We start from the raw sequence: 20,774 nt of genomic DNA, 5'->3' as shown, positions 1-20,774 counted from the left end.
TCTTAGTAGTTAGAATTTTATTTTTATGTAAATTTCTTAATATCAAACTTATGCTAAAAAAATAGAAAAGTTATTTGTGGAGATATAGCTTGTCTGTACATGATAGCCCTTCATACTTGAGAAAGGCTTAGAAAGAAGGTTGCTATGACATCAATGGCATAGTGTGTTCTTCTCCTCTCTCCCTCTCTTCCATTCAACCTGTGTCCTAACTTGGGAGACATTGAAGAAAGCACTAATATGATGGAGAGGTGAAGTATAGCTCAGCCAGGTCTATATTAGAAGGTCAGTCATTCTATCATCTAATTCTGTCCCCAGAAAACAGGACAGATGCCCTAGACCCTAGATTAAGATGGTTTCCAGATATGAAAGCTCACTGCCATGATAGTGTAAGTCTTTAACTGCAGCATTCCAGAAGTATATGCAGATAGATCTCTGTGAATGTTAAGCCAGACTTGTCTACAGAGTCAGATCCTGCCTCAAAGTAATAAGAAACAAACAAACAAATAAGATAAGCTATATTTAGCAAAGGAGGCCTGAGACTCATTCCCTCGGATCCTAGCTTAGCACCAGTACTTAATACTCAGTACCCATCTTCACACACTATTCAGAGAGAACATCCTCTCACTTCTTGCTTTGTCATCAAAAGGAGAGCCATCTGCATTCCATGAATGGATATTTATCCCTTGCTGTTAGAGACTGTGGTATTGGAAAGCATGCACTACCTTGGAGTGGGGAAGAACTGGAACCTTTGCATAGGAATTTAGATAAAAGGCAAATTAATTAACTTGTCAAACCATCCTCTCAGATAGCATAAATGCAATAAATTCTCACATAATGGAATGTCATTTCCAAGTTGTACTGAAACAAGCAGATCCAGGGGCATCTACTAATTTCAGCATTTTCTGCAACGGCTGCATGTGGTGCCCGAGGAACATTCTGTAATGGTAAGCATTAGAGATTTCACATTATGTTCAGTTTGTGTACAGCTGGGAAGCATGGTGTCATCTGGCATCAGCCTTTCAGTGAATAACGCCCAAAGTGAGAATATTTTCCATAAAATGTGAAGGAGATTTAAAATAAAAGAAATTTTATGCTTATTTAAACTATCTTAATAATATGTATATATGTTACATTTGGCTCTTTAATTTTAATAAATTAAAGTATTTTTGAAGAAGTTTGAAATATCTTAAAGCATGATAAATTGAGTTCTTATATAATTTCTAACTACATAATTGCTAAATGCATTTGTTGTATAATACCTGAATTTTGATAGAATTTATTAAAATAAGCATCCTTAGACTATAACTCTGGTCCCCTTGTAAGGGGAGCTGGAGCTGTCTCTGTCATGGACTCTTTTGCCTGCCTTTTGATCACTTCCCTGTGGTAGAGCTGCCTTGTCAGGCCACAGGGGAAGAGGCTGTGCTGAGTCATGATGTTATTTGATGAACTGGTGTTGAGTGGTTCCCTGTTTCTGAGGAATAGGGGAGAGAAATGGAGGAAGAGAGAGGGAGGGTAGGGCCGGGAGGAGAGAAGGAATAAAACTATGGAATGTAGAGTGAATAAATAAATAAAGTAATTTTAAAAAACAACAGCAGCAGTTCAGTTTGTGCAGCACTCGCCCTTCCCCCCCTCCTCCCCCCCCCCCCCCCGAGTCCCATGGATCTGGACCCTGGGGTCCCTGCCAAAACTATTGTGTCAGGCAAGGATAAGGCATGCAGTAAACCTGCACTCCACTGTTCAGACATAGCCAACAGACAGACAAATCATTCTTCATGGTTTTGGACAAAGCAGGGACTATCTCTGACATGAACCACGGCGCCCAGTATTTCATCACTTTCCCTCGGTGAGGAGGCCAGGCAAGCACAGAGAGGAAGAGGAAGCAGGCTGTTCAGATGAGATGTGAGAGTCTGTGGTCATATGGTGGGAGAAGAGGTCCCCTTCTGTCAGAGATCTAGGGGAGGGAATAGAGAGGAAGAGGGAGGGAGAGTAAGAACAGGAAGATGCAAGCAAGGGGATAACAATCAGGATGTAATCTGAATGAATTATAATAAATTAAAAAAATAAAAAACAAATAAAAATATGTACTTTAAATTTTTGATGAATCTAAGTTATATAAAATACTTTTATAACAATATGAATATTAGGTATGCTGAAATATGTAGAAAAATATATAGAAGCACTAAATATATGTGGCAGTCATGTATAGATGATATTTTATCATGTTAGTACACATCAAATATTTTCTTCTAGACAGAGAACAAAGTTTAAAAATATTATGACATTTTATTTTTATTATGACAACTTTGAATGCTATAAAAACAGATTGCATAAGCTGTCCAGTTTTCCTCTTGTGAAAGTACATGTGTCAAAAGAAATGAATGGGACACTTATGTGCTGCTTTTCTGGCTGGAATTATAATTACTAAATATGTCACAGTGTAGCATGAAACTCTCTATTCATACCTTTGCCCAGACCTTGCACTTGCATGAGATTTAATCTATGATCTTCAGCAAGTTAATTAAACTGCATAGAGCTGATTTCTTCATCTATAAAGTCAACCTGATAACACTGCTCAAAAAGATGGGGAAGAAGATACGAATAACAATTCAAAGTCACGAACACAGCAAGCGACAGTGAAAGAACATCGAAACACTGAATCATAAAGCTCATGAGCTGATGCTGTCTGCTTACATGTCATGTAAGAAGTACCTTGTCATTGGTTTATGGACAGTTTTTATTGAAGACTAGGAATGTAAATAGCACAAGGGTTTTAAATAAAATGTTTAATGAGATGCTACTAAATTTCAAAACACCGAATACCATTTCTCAAAAAGGTTTTAATTTTTATTACATTTATTTACTTATTTGTTTAGAGTGTGTGTGTATGTGTGTGTGTGTATACCCACATGTGCTATGGCACACATGTGGAGATTAGACAAAAGTCTGTAGGTGTTGATTCTCTTCTATTATATGGGTCCCAGAGATTGAACTCAAGTGGTCAGGCTTGGTGTCCAGTGCCTTAACCCACTGAGCCATCCTGCCAGCCTATCCCAATAAACTTTTACAATATCTCCTAAAACTCTGGGGAAGATGAAATGAAATGGTATCCATAAGGTCATTAGCCAACTAAGCATCTTTTGAGGTAAGACTCCTATTAGGAAAACATTTCTTTGCATAAATAACTCCTAATCACCCTGACATAATATATTTCAAATAAGTAACAGTCCCAAGTAGACTATACTTTCTTAAACTTTTGTTTTAGTTAAAAATATGAAAACATTTACAAGCCTCTCTCTTCTGATAGACATGGCTATTATAAACATTGTGTGGCAGCCATGGTCTCAGAGACATTCGTTTTTTAAAGGATGTGTGCTTGGGTTTTCACTCTTCTTTATTTTTCTTTTATTGTTTACTATGGAGTGCCCACATTTTGAACACCCAGAACACATCACAGTAGAAGTTTAAGAAGGGTGAATTTAAATTTTGAGCAATTTTTTAACCATTTTGTTGAAAATGAGTAAGATTACTGCTCAAGTTACTTAAAGTAAAGCCTTCCCCTTCTCACAGGCTTCATGCTCATGAAGCTGATGCTTCTTGTACTAAGCATACTGCCTTGTTGACAGAGAAGTTCCTTAAGCACAGCTCTAGAAACCAAAGCATATGTAGCACAACTCACAACCTAGAGCAGCATGAAAATAGGTAAGCCAGAATGAGACAGATGGATATACATCACAAGAGCATTGTTTCTCTTTGTGAGTAACATAATAATAATAATACATCTTTGGAAAATGTTTCTGAGATATAATCACAATCATTCATAATGATCTTTTTCTCCTCCATGAAGGCATGAACCAAACAAAGCTTTGCACCCAGAAATGTGGGGTAATTTTGTTGTTGATACTGCTTAGAATGAAACCTTCTTCCTGCTTCTTACGTCGGAAATCCAACCAAACCCTACACATATCTGCCCTAATTGGCACAGTGTTCAGATGAACTTTCCTTCTTCGTCCCTTCATACTGCACTACCTACTTTCTTTCACAGCACTTTATACTTTTCATGACTTTCTTCATCCTTGAAGAGCATGCCTCACATTTGAGTCTTTATTTTTTGTGTGTGTGTGTTTAATTGGTTATGGTTTGGATTTTAGTTTGGGTAATTCTAACTTTTCAAGACAATAACTGTGTTTTGCTTTAGAATGCTAGTCTTAAATTTTTGTTTTATTTTTAAAAGCTGAGTAGTATTCTATTGTGGAAATGTACCACGGTTTCTTTATCCATTCTTTAGTTGAGGGACATCAAGGTTGTTTCTAGATTCTGGCTATTACAAACAAGGCTGCTATGAAATAGTTGAGCAAATGTCCTTCTTGTATGGTGAAGCACCTACTGGATATATTCCCAGGGGTGGTATGGCTGGGTCTTGAGGTAGAATTCTTCCTGACATCCTGCAAAAGTGCCAGAGTGATTTCTAAAGTGGTTGCACAAGTTTTCACTCCCACCAACAATGGAGCAGTGTTACCCCTTTCTCCACATCCTCCCAGAGTGTGCTGTCACCTGAGTTTTTTATTTTAGCTATTCAGATAGGTGTAAAATGGAACCTCAGAGATGTTTTGAGTTGCATTTCCCTGATAACTAGGGATGTTGAGCATTTCTTTATGTGTTTCTCAGTCATTCAATATTTCTCTGCTGAGAATTCTCTATTTAGTTCTGTACCCCATTTGGGAAGCTGCTAACCCACACTCCCTGTATACTAAAGTAATTAATTGTATTCCTTCTCAAGTCTCTAATGGGATTGAAGATAGTCTAGTTTTACAATTAAGCTTAGTTGTGTAGGGGTTAAGATGTTTTTAGGTCTAGATAGATGTTTTAAGTTGATAATGACAAGTTATGATAGATATTGATTTACATTCAGAATTTCAGACACATCAAGATAGGAAAGATGTTGTCTTCAAGGCTGCCAAACACAAATAGCCAAAACACTTATGAATGTAACATTTATATAATTCCTGATTATTTTGTGGTTCTTTTTGCTGTAGGTAATTTATTGTATATAGCTGTAACAATGTAAATGTGTATATAAAATATTTTAAAATGAAAATTAAATGCACTATATGAAAAAATTAAATAATTTTTTAAAAGATAAAAATCTGTTTTATTATTGATGGTAATTTCTCTATTGTGTGCATGTGTCTGTGTCTGTCTGTGTCTGTGTATGTGTGTATGTGTGTGTGTGTGTGTGTCTGTGTATGCATAAATATGGAGGTCATATGTTAACAGCAGGTATCCTTACTGTCCTGTTCAGTAACACTGCTTATTTTTTGAGACAGGGTCTCTTCTTGAACCTAGAATTCTGTTTCTGCTGAAACTTGTTTATAAACAATGCCAAGACATCTTCTTCTTCTTTCCTAAAGCTGGGAGAATAGCCAGAGCCACTGCACTGTTACAGAGTTCTGGGAACCTTGTGCTCATGCACCTCACCTGCTGCTATCTGAGTCATCTCCTCTGATTTCCTGATGTTTTTAAATACTCAGACCTATAGGCTAACAGAACACTATGTATAGAATACAACAGCTAAACCAAACTGCCTTAATCAAATACCTTAGTCTTTCATGTAGAAGAATGACCTTCTACATGTAAGGCTGCTGTGCAAATTGTCTGGTGAGATCTCAAAACATGGCACCACTCAATAGGTAAGCTTTGATTTTTTTTTTTTTTTTTTTTTTTTTTTGGTTTTTCAAGACAGGGTCTCTCTGTGTTAGCCTTGGCTATCCTGGACTCACTTTGTAGACCAGGCTGGCCTCGAACTCACAGCGATCCGCCTGCCTCTGCCTCCCGTAAGCTTTGATTTCTATAGCTAGAAAAGTCATTGTGGATATATATATTCACTTATTTTTTAATTCAAAACTGTGAGGACTCACTATTTTCTAGGTTCAAAGTATAAAAAGAAAGTTGCATACTATATGTGATATAGCAGATACAAAACAGAAATCTAATTCCCTAGAGCTTAAGTGATGACTCAGTGAATAAGAGCATTTATTGGTCTTTCCAATGATATAATCTATTTAACTCTAATGACCAGAATTATCTATACTTCCAATGATATTTCGTCCCTCCATGTGTAATTTTCCCTATTTATGTCTCTAGGCTGTCATGTTTCCCTTGGATCCTAGGTTCCAGGAAGAATGAATACTAATGATTTCTTCAGCTAGCTCTCAGTAAGTGTCTTTAAAGTTGCACAGATTAGCTGGACACCTACCGAAAACCCTCTGAGCTGCACCCTGCTCCAGTTGGAAATGGAATAATGAGTAAGAAATCTTCCTAAGTTTCTCTTTTTCTTGCTGCTGTGAAACATCATGAATTGGGGTTGTGAGCACGCTTTACCATTAATGATCCCACAGCACAAATTGTCCAGAACGAGATGCTCATAACCCAGACACCTTGGCCTAGCTCCAAGGAAAGTAATTACAATCCATCTACCTGAAATTCCCAGTGCAGCATGAGCTGGGTCGGGGTTTACCTCTTGTTTAGCGGAATGTTATGCAGCATCATTGGATGGCAATAAAGCAGCTGCTCTGTTTGACTTTTTCTACTATCTCCCAGTTTGAGCAGCTAGACATTCCTGTAAAAAAAATCCTTTGGCTTAGAACTTGGCCAGATAAGACCTAGACATTATTTCTTCTTCCTCTCAGTCCAGGAATATTTATGTCATCATATAATCTCAGCTCTACAGTCCAAAGTCTGCATAGTGTGGGCTTGTTTAAAGTTACTGCTGGGCACTTATTTTTCATCATTACTGTCATCAAGAAGTCATAAAAGAGCTTTTAGTTTCAACTACAGCCAAAGAAACATATCGCATGATGAAACACTTTGTAGGTTCATGTTTGACGACCATGAGCATGAACAAGCATGGTGCCCATTTCTATCCTTAATATCATCACTCTGCCTTATTTCTTGCAAGTCAAGTTAAGCTAATCAAGATATTTTAAAAACAGGAACCTTTTATATACTCTACCAAGTGGTATTTATTAGCAGATAATTTAGTAAAGTGCTATATGGGGAATCCTTAGCATTTGTCTTCTCTCTTTTATATTTATTTCGTTATTAAATGTTGCAAATTGAAGTGGCCAGCCTTGGTGGACATTAATGCCAGATCAAGAAAAGTAAGGCAAAGACTCTCAAAAGGCAGAGCTCCTGATTACAAGCATTCATGGAGACCTCACGATGTTCCAGACTTTTTATGAAGGGTATGGCTGTGTATTTCTGTTCAACTGCCATAGTAATTCAATAAAGTGACCTGGATAGTCTCAGTTTAGTAAAGAGAAGAACCAGGCTTTTCAAGGCAAAAAAAATTGTCAACTATCTCAGTCAGAAAGTAGAAATCTCAAAAGGTAAAATATTAGGCAATCTGACCCTGAAATTCTAATACTGATATTGAGGATATTCCAAATATTACAATATCATTATATTTTGGTATAAAAAGAGAAATAAAACAGAGGAATGAAAGGGAAATGGAAGAAGGGAAGAAGGGAGGAGGAAGAGAGAGAACTTTTTACTTTATCCAAGAAAAATTCCGAAGTTATTGGTAAATAAAAAATGTCATACATTCCAATATACTTTTAGTGACCTTAAGAACTAGTTTTACACCTAAAATAATAATCATTGTTCTACAAAGAAAGAGTACATGAGTGCTTTTGTCTCCAGATCACTTGAGAAAATATAGCTTATCTTAAATAGGACATTGAGCTAATGAGTATTGTTTCTGTGTGTGGATTTAAACAAAAGGAAAATAAGAACAGAATTTATTAAAACACAATCCTTTTAGGAAATGTGGGTTTTTTTGTTACCATAAAACAATCAGTAATATTTTGAATAATGTAGTGGGAGTACCAACAGCACCTGCTAATCCAAAAGAGATTCATTTAGGTTCCCTTTCCTCAGCTGAGGCATTAAAGTAAGTGAACAAACACAATCAAACACATTTGTTTGAGGCCTGTTTAAAAATCTAATTTGTATTTTGTCTTAGTTTCTGTTTTTGTTCTTCTCTGTCATAGTTGTTTAACCCTTAGTTGCCCAGAAAATCCATTCAATAGGATGACATATTTCTTATCCATCTTAGTCAAAGCAAAGTTTGCTGTCAGTTTCCAAGGGCCAGTAAGAAGCTCAAATGACACACAAATCCCATATAGTTTTTAAACACATCTCCTTTCTGACTAGAGGGATGAGGAGAGCGGTTCAGGTAATGATGCCCAATATTCCTTGTGAAAGGCTCTCAAAATTCTCATAAACATTTCTGGTTATTATGGTGGCTGGTGTAAGAGTGGCCAGAAACCATAAGAACAATTCCAGAATGAACACACTTGTGGAAGCCAAGACCTGAGACTCAGATCCCTTTGAGATGTCACTTTGAACTGTTTCAGCTGCCACCTCCTGAATTGTTTCGAAACATTCCAGTTTCTAACTGTGAGGACCACAAGCCCAGTATCCTCTTGGTCCCAAGCAGACCAAGGCAGATGGTCAACTTCATTTGAATGAATTATTTATTGAAGGTGTGATTTGCTGCCACTTTTTATGTGGGAGGCATATTAATTTCAGCCTGCGACTGTTAATATGATGAAAAATACTAAGGACTCTTTCATTTGTTGTTTTTGTTAGTGTTGTTTGTTTTGTTTTATTTTTTGAGCCAGTGTCTTACTGTTTAGCACTGACTGGCTTATATTTCCTATGTAGATCAGACTAGCCTTGAACTCATAGATATCTACCTGCTTCCACTTGCAAAGTCCTAAGATTAAAACATGTGTGACCATGCCTGCCATAACACTCAGGATTATTTTATGACTGCTAAATAAAAATTATATAATATATATAAAATAAAACTAGAAACCCTAAAATGTTTTCAATTATCAAGGCTATATTGTTTTTAATAATTCTAACTGGAAGTCACTACTGACACAAGATTTGGAGTATTTGAGTACATCCTAAGAAGAAGTTTTACTCTTCGATTCTGGACATTTGAAAAAGGGAAATAGCATTATGTGGTTCATTTTGATCTTCAGGGAACAACAAACTGGTACTAATGGCTCTGAGCTCCCAGGATAAGTCTCCTTTTCTGTAAATACAAAACTTCACAGCTGCTAATCTAATGAACTAGCCCAGCATAGAGTGTTAACTTTTCCATGTGCTTTTATTCACTTTTAAAAAGGTTGTTTGAATTTATTAATAAAGTACCTAATAAAGAGGCAACACCATATGAAAATGTTTGTAACAAAACCTAAGCATAAAAGTAAATATTTGTAAAAATGAATGGAACTCAAAGACTTAAAAATAAATATGAATACTAATAACCAAGAAAGACTGAACTGTATAGCTAAGCACTATATCATGCATTATATGAAACAAAGACTTCAAAATAGTAATAGTAGTTATGAATATCTTCAAGGATGTTAAAGAAGATAGGAATATCTGACTGTTTCATGGTTCTTCTTGCTATAGGTAGTTTATTGTATATATGTATAATAGTATAAATGTATATGTAAAAATATTTATTAAAAAATTAAAAAATTTTAAAAAGTTGTGCTAAAATAAAGCTCATATTTTACTGAACATCAAATATAAATTTAAGTATAAAAAGATATGAATAAATGTTTTAATAAAGACCACAAGAACAATTGAATGAAATAACAAAAACAATTCAAGATATATGGTGGCACTCAGAGGAAGGACAGCAGGTTACCAAGAAGAGACTTGATACCCTATGAACATATACAGGGGGAGGTAATCCCCCTCAGTCACAGTCATAGGGGAGGGGAATAAGGGGAAAATGGGAGGGAGGGAAGAAGGGGAGGATACAAGGGATGGGATAACCATTGAGATGTAACAAGAATAAATTAATAAAAAAAAGCATAATTAAACTAAACATAGAATTACTAAATAGAAACTAAACTGAAATAAACCTTGAAATGAAAAAATTAGGAACTCAAACAAAAGGCTCAGAAATAAGCCTCCCAACAGATTATAGACCCAGAGGAGAGAATTTCATGTCTTGAAAATAAAATACAAGAAATGAATTAAAACTGGTGAGAAAAAAAAAGTCAATGAAATGATTCCTAATGATAATCTTCTATCCTCACAGATCAGTTCCTAGTCTTTCGTCATCAGGAAGGCTTCACCCAGAAACTGATGGAAACAGATACAGAGACCCACAGCCAGTCAGCAGGCAGAGCTTCGGGAACTGCAGGGGGAGATAGATTGAAGGAGCCAGAAGAGTCATGGGTACCACAAGAAAAGCCACAGAATCAACCAATCTGAGCCTATAGGGGCTCACAGAGACTGAACTGCCAACCAACGAGCCTTCATGGGACTGTCCTAAGCCCTCTGTCATAATGTTACAGTTGTGTAGCTTGATCTTCTTGTGGGACTCCTAAAAGTAGGAACATGAACTGCCTCTGACTCTGTTGCCTGCCTTTGGGACCCCATCCCCCTACTGGGTTGCCTTGTCTAGCTTTAATACAACAGGATGTGTCTGGTCTTAATGCAACTTGATATGCCATGGTTGGTTGATATCCATAGAGGCAGGCCCTTTTCTGAACAGAAATGCAGGAGTGGATAGGAGGTGAGAGACTGGGAGGAGAGGTTGGATGGAGAATTGTGGTCAGGTTGTAAACTAAATAAAATTTTAAAAAGAAAAAAAAAACTGATAAATGGATAGTAAAATGTGATCGATCTGTGCAGTGGAATATTATTCACCTCTTAAGAAATATTAAACCATGAGATTTCCAGGTAAATGTATAGAGCTAGAAATAATGATCCTGAGTAAGGTAATTCAGACGCAGAAAGACAAACATTCAATGTTTTCTCTCATGTGTGAATGTTAACTTTCAAGATTTTCATGTGTGGCACAATAGAAATGGTTACAGAAGTTAGGTACTCAATAACAGACAAGAGGAAGGAGAAGGCCTCTGAGAGAAGGGGAGATGGTATACACTGTAATGAAGAGAAAAGGGGGAAAAAAGAATAGGAGGATTAAATGGGGATGAGAATGGGAGCACAGGATAAAGAAAAAATATGAGGGGGATGGAGTAAACACTAAAGGGCTTTTTAAAGGAGATATAGAGATCTACTGCAAATGAATCTTCTTAAAATGTATGTACATATGAAAAACACTGAGATGAAGTCATCATATAATGGAGACAAAGCTCCCACTAGAAATATTATGCCACCTAGGAATAGGGCTTCCTCAAGACCCAGCTATTCTACTCCTTGGAATATACCCAGAAGAAGCTCCAGCACACAACAGAGAGATATGCTCTACCATGTTCATAGCAGCCTTATTCATAATAGCCAGAACATGGAAACAGCCTAAGTGTCCCTCAGTAGAAGAATGGATAAAGAAATTGTGGTACATTTACACTATGGAATACTACTCAGATATTAAAAACAAGGAATTTCCAAAATTTGTGGACAAATGGATTGAACTAGAAATGATCTAATGAGTGAGTTAACCCAGAAGCAGAAAGAGTCAAATGGTATATACTCACCTGTATCTGGACACTAGCCCAAGGGGCATGTCCTATGAAAGTCTTCGCTTATCAGGAAAGTGGGATGGAGGGAGGGCATCCTATTGGGACTTTAGGTGAGAGAAGTACGGGAGAATGGGGAAATAGATGGATCCAGAGGGTCCTAGAAACCTATAAGAAGAACATTATGCCGGGCAGATCTGGGCCCAGAGGTCCTGCTCAAACTATGGTACCAGCCAAGGAATATATGTACAGTAAACATCAGACTCTTACCCAGATCTAGCCAATGGTCAGGACATTTTCCACCATTGAGCGGAGAGTGGGGACTAACTTTCACACAAACCCTGGTACCCCTTATTTGACCATGTCCCCTGGATGGGGAGGCCTGGTGGCACTCAGAGGAAGGATAGCAAGCTACCAAGAAGAGACTTGATACCCTATGAGCATATACAGGGGGAGGAGGCCCCCCTCAGTCACAGTCATGGGGAGGGGAGTAGGGGGAAAGCAGGAGGGAGGGAGGAATGGGAGGATACAAGGAATAGGATAACTATCCAGATGTAAAATGAATGAATGAATAAAAAATAATAATAAAATTGAAAAATAAAACAAAAAAGAAAAGCAATATTATGCCACCAAATAAAATCTAAAGCACTAAGAATGGGTTTTGTTGAGTGTTGGCCATTGGGCACCCCAAAACATCACAACCTATTGTCAGAACCATGTTACTTTCTACAATCTGTTGGTAAGCTGCAATTACTGAAGAAAAATACCACATATGTCTGTGTACGTGAAAAATAAATTGATCTGATGTCCAAATAGAAGCTTCACCCCTGCCAGCCAGTATTTATGGTGCTGGATGGCACTATTCATGATACCAGAGACTAAAAGTAATCATCAATAGCACCAAACTACAAAGCCTTGAACCTACAACAGTGACCTGCCTTCTATGATATATTAGTGCAACAGTGGCACAAACACTATGGCAGTAACCAATAATGTTTTCTTTAGACTTAAGACCTACTCTGTGAGATGGAACTCATTCCTGACATTGCTAAAGTGGCACACACTCCAGATCACATAGGCCATGAACCTGAGAAGGAAACCTACTACTATTATTTTGTTAAATGAACATAACAACAAAATGACCCATAATCACATATTGTTTTGCCCATAGATCAGTGCATAACTCATGCTCATCAGAGAAGCTCTTTCTTCCAGTAGATGGTAATTAACACAGCGACCCACAACTGGACAATTACTGAGAGTGAGAGACTTTGGAGTATTCATCCATAAATGGTGTGTCTTCATCAAATTCTTAATCTCAAAGCTAAGGGATCTATACATAAGAATAGGCAGAAAGACTGTAGGAGCCAGAGGTGCTATATGACTTCAAGGAAATATCATATTGCGGACACAACTGAACCAATGCACATATGAGTGCACAGAAATTGTGACAGCACATACAAGACGTGCACATGTTCAAATGAGATATAAAAATTCCCAGCATAAAAAGGGCTATTTCACATAAAATTCTATCCCTAAATAAAATAGCTATTTGTAGGTGATACCTGCTTGTAAAGGGGAAATCATTTTTCCCCAATGGAGTGTCCCTAGGTATATGAACACACTCTGTGGCAGTCTTTATTCCCGGGAGTAGTTGCCTAACGTGAAATGGGCTCCATGTTTTTTGTGTGATGTCTATTTTTTGTCTTATTGTCTGCATATTTGTTTTGTTTTTAATTTTGTTTTTTCTTTGTTTTGAGAAGGAGAGAGGGAGGGAGGGAGAGGAGAGAAGAAGAAGAAGAAGAAGAAGAAGAAGAAGAAGAAGAAGAAGAAGAAGAAGAAGAGAGAGAGAGAGAGAGAGAGAACATAAACTTGAGTGGGTAGGACATAAACTTGAGTGGATAGGATCTGGACAGAGTTGAGGAACAGTAAGGAATATCACAATTAAAATATGTATGTTGTCTGAAAATCTTAATAAATAAAAATGAAAACCATAAATATACTCTTTCAACTTTAAGAAAGTCCAAATTTAAACAGTTTCAGTTGGCTAAGAACATATATATATATATATATATATATATATATATATATATATATATATATATATATATATATATATATGTTATTTCTCTTGAAGTGTGTGGACAAAATTCACTTCCTTACCTGTTCTGGATTCTAGAGGTAGCCTTTATCATGATCTTTCTCTGCCTTTTCCCCATTATATCTTCTAATTGTTTGCTATCCTAATACTTCTCTTCAAAGGACTATCACAGCGCGTCTACTCACCTTGTTAATGAGCACAGCACAAGATACCTGCACATGTGTTTATTGCTATACTGTTCACAATACCCATGCATTGGAACCAGCAGAGCTATTTACCAAAGATGAACAAATAAATTAAAAAGGGCAAAAAATGAAATTCATTTCATTTAGACACAAAGGATGAAGTTATATAATTTCCAGGAAATGAATGAAGTGATATAACATCATATTAAGTGAAATAAGGCAGAAAGACAAATGTTGTATTGCTTTTGTCATATATAGAATACATAGTAAATGTAATTACATATGACATGAAAATAGAACACAAATTATTACTGGGGATGGGAGAGAGTAGAAGAAAAAGAAGCAACAGGACATTGAAGTCAAGGAAAGTATGGTGTGTGTGTGTGTGTGTGTGTGTGTGTGTGTGTGTGTGTGTGTGTGTTTGTGTGTGTGCATGATCTTAGATCAAAACTTTCTGTTTTGTATCCCATTGTATTGGTTTAAATAAGAGTGACTCCTACTTGAAATGTTTGCTCATAGGAAGTAACACTACTTGACAGGAATTAGGAAGTGTGACCTTGTTGGAGGGAGTGTGGCCTTGTTGAGGAACTATATCACTGAAGGTGGGGTTTAAGATTTCAGAAGCCAGGCTCATGGGCTTTCTCTCTCTCTTCCTGCTACCAGTGGATATGGATGTAGAACTCTAAACTACTTCTTCAGCACCATATCTGACTGCCCGCCACCATGTTCCCTGCCATGATGACAATGGACTTAAACTTCAGAGACAATAAGCTGTACTCAATTTAATGCCTTAATTTATAAGTGTTGTCACTGTTATGGTATCTTTTTATAGCAATAGAACACTGACTAAGAAACTTTTCAATCCCATCAATCAAAAATATAATCAATCAATAAATTAACATCATATACCCCAAGATATTCTTTCAATCACAAGATCATTTACACAATTTGCAAAGTATACTTTACAAAGCTGGTTACCATATTTTTGTGAATTAGAGATTAGCAGCTCCATCTTTGGGAATGTGGGGAATCATTAATTTATCATTTAATTCAGTTTTGTCATATACAAAGTGAAAATAGTGAAACTACCTCTTAGAGTTGTGAGCATCAGAAGGTGGACAAAGGGCTAAAGAGGTGGTTCAGCAGTTAAGAGTGCTTACTGCTATTGCAGAGGACTAGAGTTTGGGTCCCATCACCCATGTTGGGTGGCTCACAACTGTCTTTAATTCTATATCTAAGAATCTCACATCATTATCTGGCATCAGGAAACACATTTATCCAACGCCCATACACACATTTACATAGATATATAACAAATGTATTTTTTAAAGAATGGTTGTATGCAAAATGCTTTAGCTGAGAGTCTTGCACAATATCGTGGCTAACATGACTATGTTATGTCAAATGTTACTTAACAAGGGCTAAGAGATAAACAAGTACACACTATTCATATCACAGCATTTTATTCATGACCCCCAAGGTTTAATCCATGGTTGCACATGTGTAGAAAAGTGTTTCTACATTTCCATAGTGCTTCTAGCACACCTTTAGCCTTGAAAGAGTGAAAGATTTCAACTGGTCCATCTTATTACATGGGTGGTCGAGTTATTGAACTCTATTGAAAAAAGACTGGGTTTTCTTGCAAGATGGAGCTTCATTAAAATTCTGCAGAGACTGAAAATTCAATAATCTTTCTCACAAAGCACTGCATGAGCTGAGATGATTAGGCAATTTCTTTCTCATTCCATTCCCTTTGCTAAAAGCATTGCTACTTCTTGTCTGGTACGAAAAGGCGATCATTAAATGAACATTCGCTATAGGTGATTAAGCGGAAAGTTTTAGAGGTTCACCGACTCCTTTCTCAAGGCCTAATTGAGAGCTGGATAGGAGAGTAGAGAAAAAATAAGGCAAAGCACAATTGCCATATTCTGGTCTAAAATGTAGAAACTGCCGTGCTAATAAATACTTATCATCTCACTTCTTTGACGCTTGATTTTCTCACTTACTCACTTCTTCCACACCCTCCCAGTACCTTCCTCCTATAATAGCCCTGACCTCTATCCACTCACCGACTTCTTTCCAGAAGTGTTAAATCACTAAGACAGAGAAGGCAATTGTATTCAATTGTGCATTTCTTGGGTAATTATTGGGAGGGAGAACAAACAGACAAGTATACCTGTCTTTATAGACTCACTTAGTATTTTATGCTTGATTGAATTGATAGAGTGAATCTGGAAACCTGAACTTGCAAATAAGAGGATTTTTAATATAATCACTATGATAATTTTCTCCTTCCTCTGTATATAGTATTTTATTGATAGATTTATTGATAGGCATATGATGAATAAATAAACAAGTGATAGATGGATAGATTAAAGAGAGATAGATGACACAGTGATTGTTGGAGTTCCCTTTCAATCTTCCATCTATGTGTAACTATGAAAACTTCCTTTGGTCTTTTTAACTTTCAGATTCATATAAGACACATAAAAGAATATGAAGCACCTAGATATATTTGAAATATTGTACAATTAATTAAGTGATCATTTATATAATAATACAACAGTTCTAATATACAATTCTAACTTTATGAAGTTCTCTGGCCTGTGGGTTTTAGAAACTGTCACCCTGACCTATAGAAGCCTGGAGTTATATACAGCTTGAAAATATATTACACTAGTTATATGTAAGACAAGTACTGGGTCCTGGAAGTCCTTCTATTTCCCTCAATTAAAGTGTCCTTGAAATGTCTTTTAGTTGATATTCCTGAGTCTCTTCTCTAATTCTTGTCATATTATTCATGTACTATAGATGTTTGTCTTATCCCATACCATCTTGCTCTAAGACATCACATTTTATATCAGGTCTTTTATACTCAATATTTTATGAGCTGACAAACAAGTGCTTCCATAAAATAGCTGCTGTAGGTTACTCAGATAGTAGTTTCCAGAAAGTCCCATGTATAGTCATCACTTCATAGAATCAATTTTAGGAATCACTACTAATTCTATTATTTTTCTATTCTCTATTTTGTTTATCCAACTTTTATATTTAATCATTCCTTTCCTTCTGAGTTTGAATTAGCTTAACCTTTTTTTCTTCAAATTATAAAGTTAGAAAGATAGAATGATATCGTTCTTTTTTTCATGTATAGCTACACCTGCCCTTGCAACATTATAACCTAATCTTTATCTTTAATTTTAGCTGTATTATAATTTTGTTTTCACTTATAATCATGCATTTCAAGGTTCTTTTGTTGCTCTTTGATACATCAGTAGCTGGAATATTAACTTCCACAACTTTATAATTTTTCCAGATTTATTTCTGTTACTAATTTCCAACTCTGTCCCTCTAGAAAGTGTTATTTATTTCTAAACTATCTTTTAAAATAATTTGTTATATTTTTGTCACCTAAGATATAGTATATTCTGGAAAATTTCTCATGTACTTGGGATGATCATGGGCATTATTACTATGAAATAAAGAATTCTATGTTTTCGTGGTACCTAGTTGGTTTATAATGATATTTAAGTTCTCTGTTTCATTAATCATCTTCTGTTTCTTATTCTATCCATTATTGAGAATCGAGTATATCCACTTCCCTTCTCAACATTGGAGTCCCACTAGTATTAGAACCATTCAGACTGTGCATGCTAACACATTCTCCATGAGCTCATATATGTGTCAGTCCTGTTGTGTTTGAAATATCTTGTTTCCTTGCTGTCCTCCATTCCCAGTGGTACTTACAATCTTTCTGCTTCCATAGGTTCTTTCATCTCTGAGAGAAGTGGAGACATCCTGTTGTGGGATATTTAATCACAGTATGAACCCTAAGAGTGTACACTGGGAAACCACTTTCAAGCTGTAGTGTGGTTCAGCCCTAGCACACACCTTTAATCCAAGAATTCTGTTGTTAACAGGTGATTGTGGTGTGACTCAGTCCTAACACATACCTTTAATCTAAGAGCTTTTTGTAAACAGTATTAAATGAAGTTAACTATATGTCAAGAGGTGGCACATGCAAGAAATTGACAGGAAGTGAACCTAGAAAAAGAACCATAGAGAGTAAGAGGAAGTCTAGATAGAGAGACACACAGGTAGTAGAAAGGAAGGACATTCAGTATGAAGGGTTTTTAAGACAGCATAAAGAATGAGAATGGCACTTTCCTTCTACCTGCTTTTTCTGCCTCTCTGAGCTAATAGACTTTTACCCTCACACCTGGCTCCTGAGTCTTTTTTGGCAAAAATGAACATAGGTTATTTTGTTCAAAATCAACATTTTGACACTCCAACATGTGGTATAACCACATGACAGAGAAATCACTCTAGCTGCAGACAAACTGAGAACTTATCAGACTTTGTAAGTCACCTGAGAAGCCTTCAAAGTGAGAGTAAAGGATGAAAAATATATAATACAAGGCTCTAGGACCCCATATAGTGCTACTCTACATGACTAGGAAATGGAAGCAGAAAATAAATGGCCAAATGACTTAACTAAAATTGGCTCAATACCAATTATGTTTTTTTTTTTATCATTTTGGTACTTCATATTTTATCCTCAACAGCCATAGTGGCTTTCTCTATCCACTCAAAGAAAAAGCTTTAGAGATAGAGGAAAAAGAAAAATATAAAAAGTATATTGATAAGATATAAGCCTTAGAACAACTTATAAACACAAGTAAGAAAAATACTCATACACAGAAAGATCAATTTAGACAAGCTTTAGAAAGGTCTATGAGTGAAAATAAGAAAAATACCCAGACACAGACAGAAGTGTTTGTACAAGAACCTACTGTACCCCTGCATGATGAAATTTGGGGGGAGATGGAGCCCAAGGTTGTTAGAAAATAAACTTGAGTTTATCCAGTCACCATACAAGAATTACCAGCAGATAGGCACCTCATGATTGTGAAGAAGTTAAATGGAACATACTAGATTTGAAGGGATTTAAGGAAGCAGTCTTTCATACAGTATGCATTCACCCTATGTGAAGCAGACATTAGGTATTAATACTTCTCAAGATCAGTTTTTTATGTAAAGGTCAATATGCTGAGTTACAAAAGCAGCTTGAATTTGATGATCAAAACTTAGCCCTAAGCCATTTTGCAGCTTTAAATGTCTGCGATAAAGTTGAAGAATCAGGAAAGAGACATGAGTTACTTACAAAATTATACAAGGCACAAAAGAATCCTTCACTGATCTTTTTACAAAGATTAATATCACTATAAGTAGAATAGTATCAGATTCAATTGAATCTTTGACTCAACTTCTATATGCAGTGTGCAGGTATGGCAAAGACTGTCATTGGACTAGTGAATACCTATCAACAAGGGACAGGCAGGGTAACCATTTGCCATTGGGAAATGCACAAGGAGGCCTCCCATAGGTCCTGACATCAAATCTGATTCAATCATTCTCTGCCAGCTTCTGAGAAACTCATCCACAGAACAAGTAAAACCTGTTGTTTAAAATAACAGAGTTCTGGATGTAATCAAGGACATAACAGCTTTAGTAGATAAAACAAAAAATTCAGAAGAGACCAGAAAACATGTATTTTGGCAAATTGCTATAAATTATCAGAGACCAAAGCTAAATGTACAAATAAGTGACATTGAAATTGAAGTTCAGTAGACACAGAGGCACATGTGACAATAATTTTACCAAAATTTTGGCACCCAGATTGGCCTCTTCAGGAGGTAAATAATCAGATTCTATAGATTAGAACTTTACCTCAGGTAAAATAAAGTGAAAGATGGGTTGAGTGTATAGGACCAAAAGGACAAATAGGAAAAATAAAGCCATATTTGACTAATATAGCCATGAGTTTATAAGAACTTGATTTGTTACAACAATGGAAAATGCAAATTAACATTCCTCCAATCTCAGACACAAACCATAAAATAAAGAATGCTTCTCAGAAAAATAGTAAAAGGAATTGTCAAGTACAGTCACAGACTGTCTAGGTTGTCCATAAGCAAGACATGACAGGTCTTTCAGGGGTACCAAAACCCTACCTTTAGCATGGTTAACTGACAAAGCTATGTGGGTAGAACAGTGGCCTATGATTAAATAAACATTGCAGGCACTAGAACAGCTGGTACAGGAGCAGCTAAATGGCCAACACATTAAAGAATCTATAAGCCCATAAAATTCTCTGCATTTGTTACAAAAAAAGTCAGAAAAATGGAGGATGTTGCCAGATTTAAGAGTCATAAATAAGATGATTTAGCCAATGGGCACTTTATAGCCTGGAATCCCATTGCCTTCTTTATTGCCTAAGTCATGGCCTTTCATAGTAATTGATTTGATAGATTGCTTTTTCACAATCTCTTTGCATCAGCATAATAAGGAAAGGTTCACTTTGTCAGTACCTACATATAAGAATAGTTGTCCAATAAAGTGATATCATTGGAAAGTCTTACAACAAGGAATGTTAAACAGTCTTTCCTACCTTGTGCCAATATCTTGTACAACAGCCATTAGGAATAATGCACAAATAGTTTCTTCCATCCGAAATTACCATTATTCAGATGATATCATACTGGCTGATTCAGATGCAGATACTTTAATGCAAACAATATTTGAATAAGTAAAAAGAATTTTGCCTTGCTGTGGATTACAAATTGCCCCTGAAAAAAAATACAAAGAGAAGATTCTATCAATTATCTAGGATGTGATATAGGTTAAGGACAATTTGATCACAGAAAGTACAAATCATGAGAGCTCAATTATAAAAATCATAATGGTTTTCAAATTTTTCTGGGAGATATTAACTGGTTACAACCTACAATTGGATTAACTACTCACACACTAAGTGATTCATTTCAAACTTAAATAGTCCAAGAAAACCTATCAGCTGAGGCTAAGAGAGAAGTGGATATGATAGAAAAGGACTTACAAGATGCACATGTGGATCACCTGGATCCAAAGCTGAACTATATTCTGGTTATTTTGCCTTCAACTCATTCTCCTAGA

General features: G+C 36.2%; 1 long non-coding RNA gene across 2 annotated transcripts in view; it reads right to left on the bottom strand.

The window, feature by feature from the left end:
- Positions 1–6,539: 6,539 nt before the first annotated feature.
- Positions 6,540–20,774, bottom strand: part of LOC311602837 — a 179,580-nt gene continuing 165,345 nt past the window's right edge. The window contains exons 3-4 of one of the 2 annotated variants that reach the window (XR_014780875.1): positions 20,251–20,428; positions 6,540–6,616 (exon numbers count right to left, since the gene is read on the bottom strand). This is a non-coding gene — a long non-coding RNA (uncharacterized lncRNA). Of the gene's footprint in view, positions 6,617–19,310; positions 20,429–20,774 lie in introns of those variants that run through there. The other variant, XR_014780876.1, reaches the window with a different exon arrangement.

The sequence above is a fragment of the Acomys minous genome (genome assembly GCF_964271855.1).
Source record: "Acomys minous genome assembly, chromosome: 8".
In the NCBI taxonomy this organism is placed as follows: domain Eukaryota; kingdom Metazoa; phylum Chordata; class Mammalia; order Rodentia; family Muridae; genus Acomys; species Acomys minous.
Note: the sequence above shows the minus strand (reverse complement) of the source record. Positions and strands in the feature narration are given on the sequence as shown.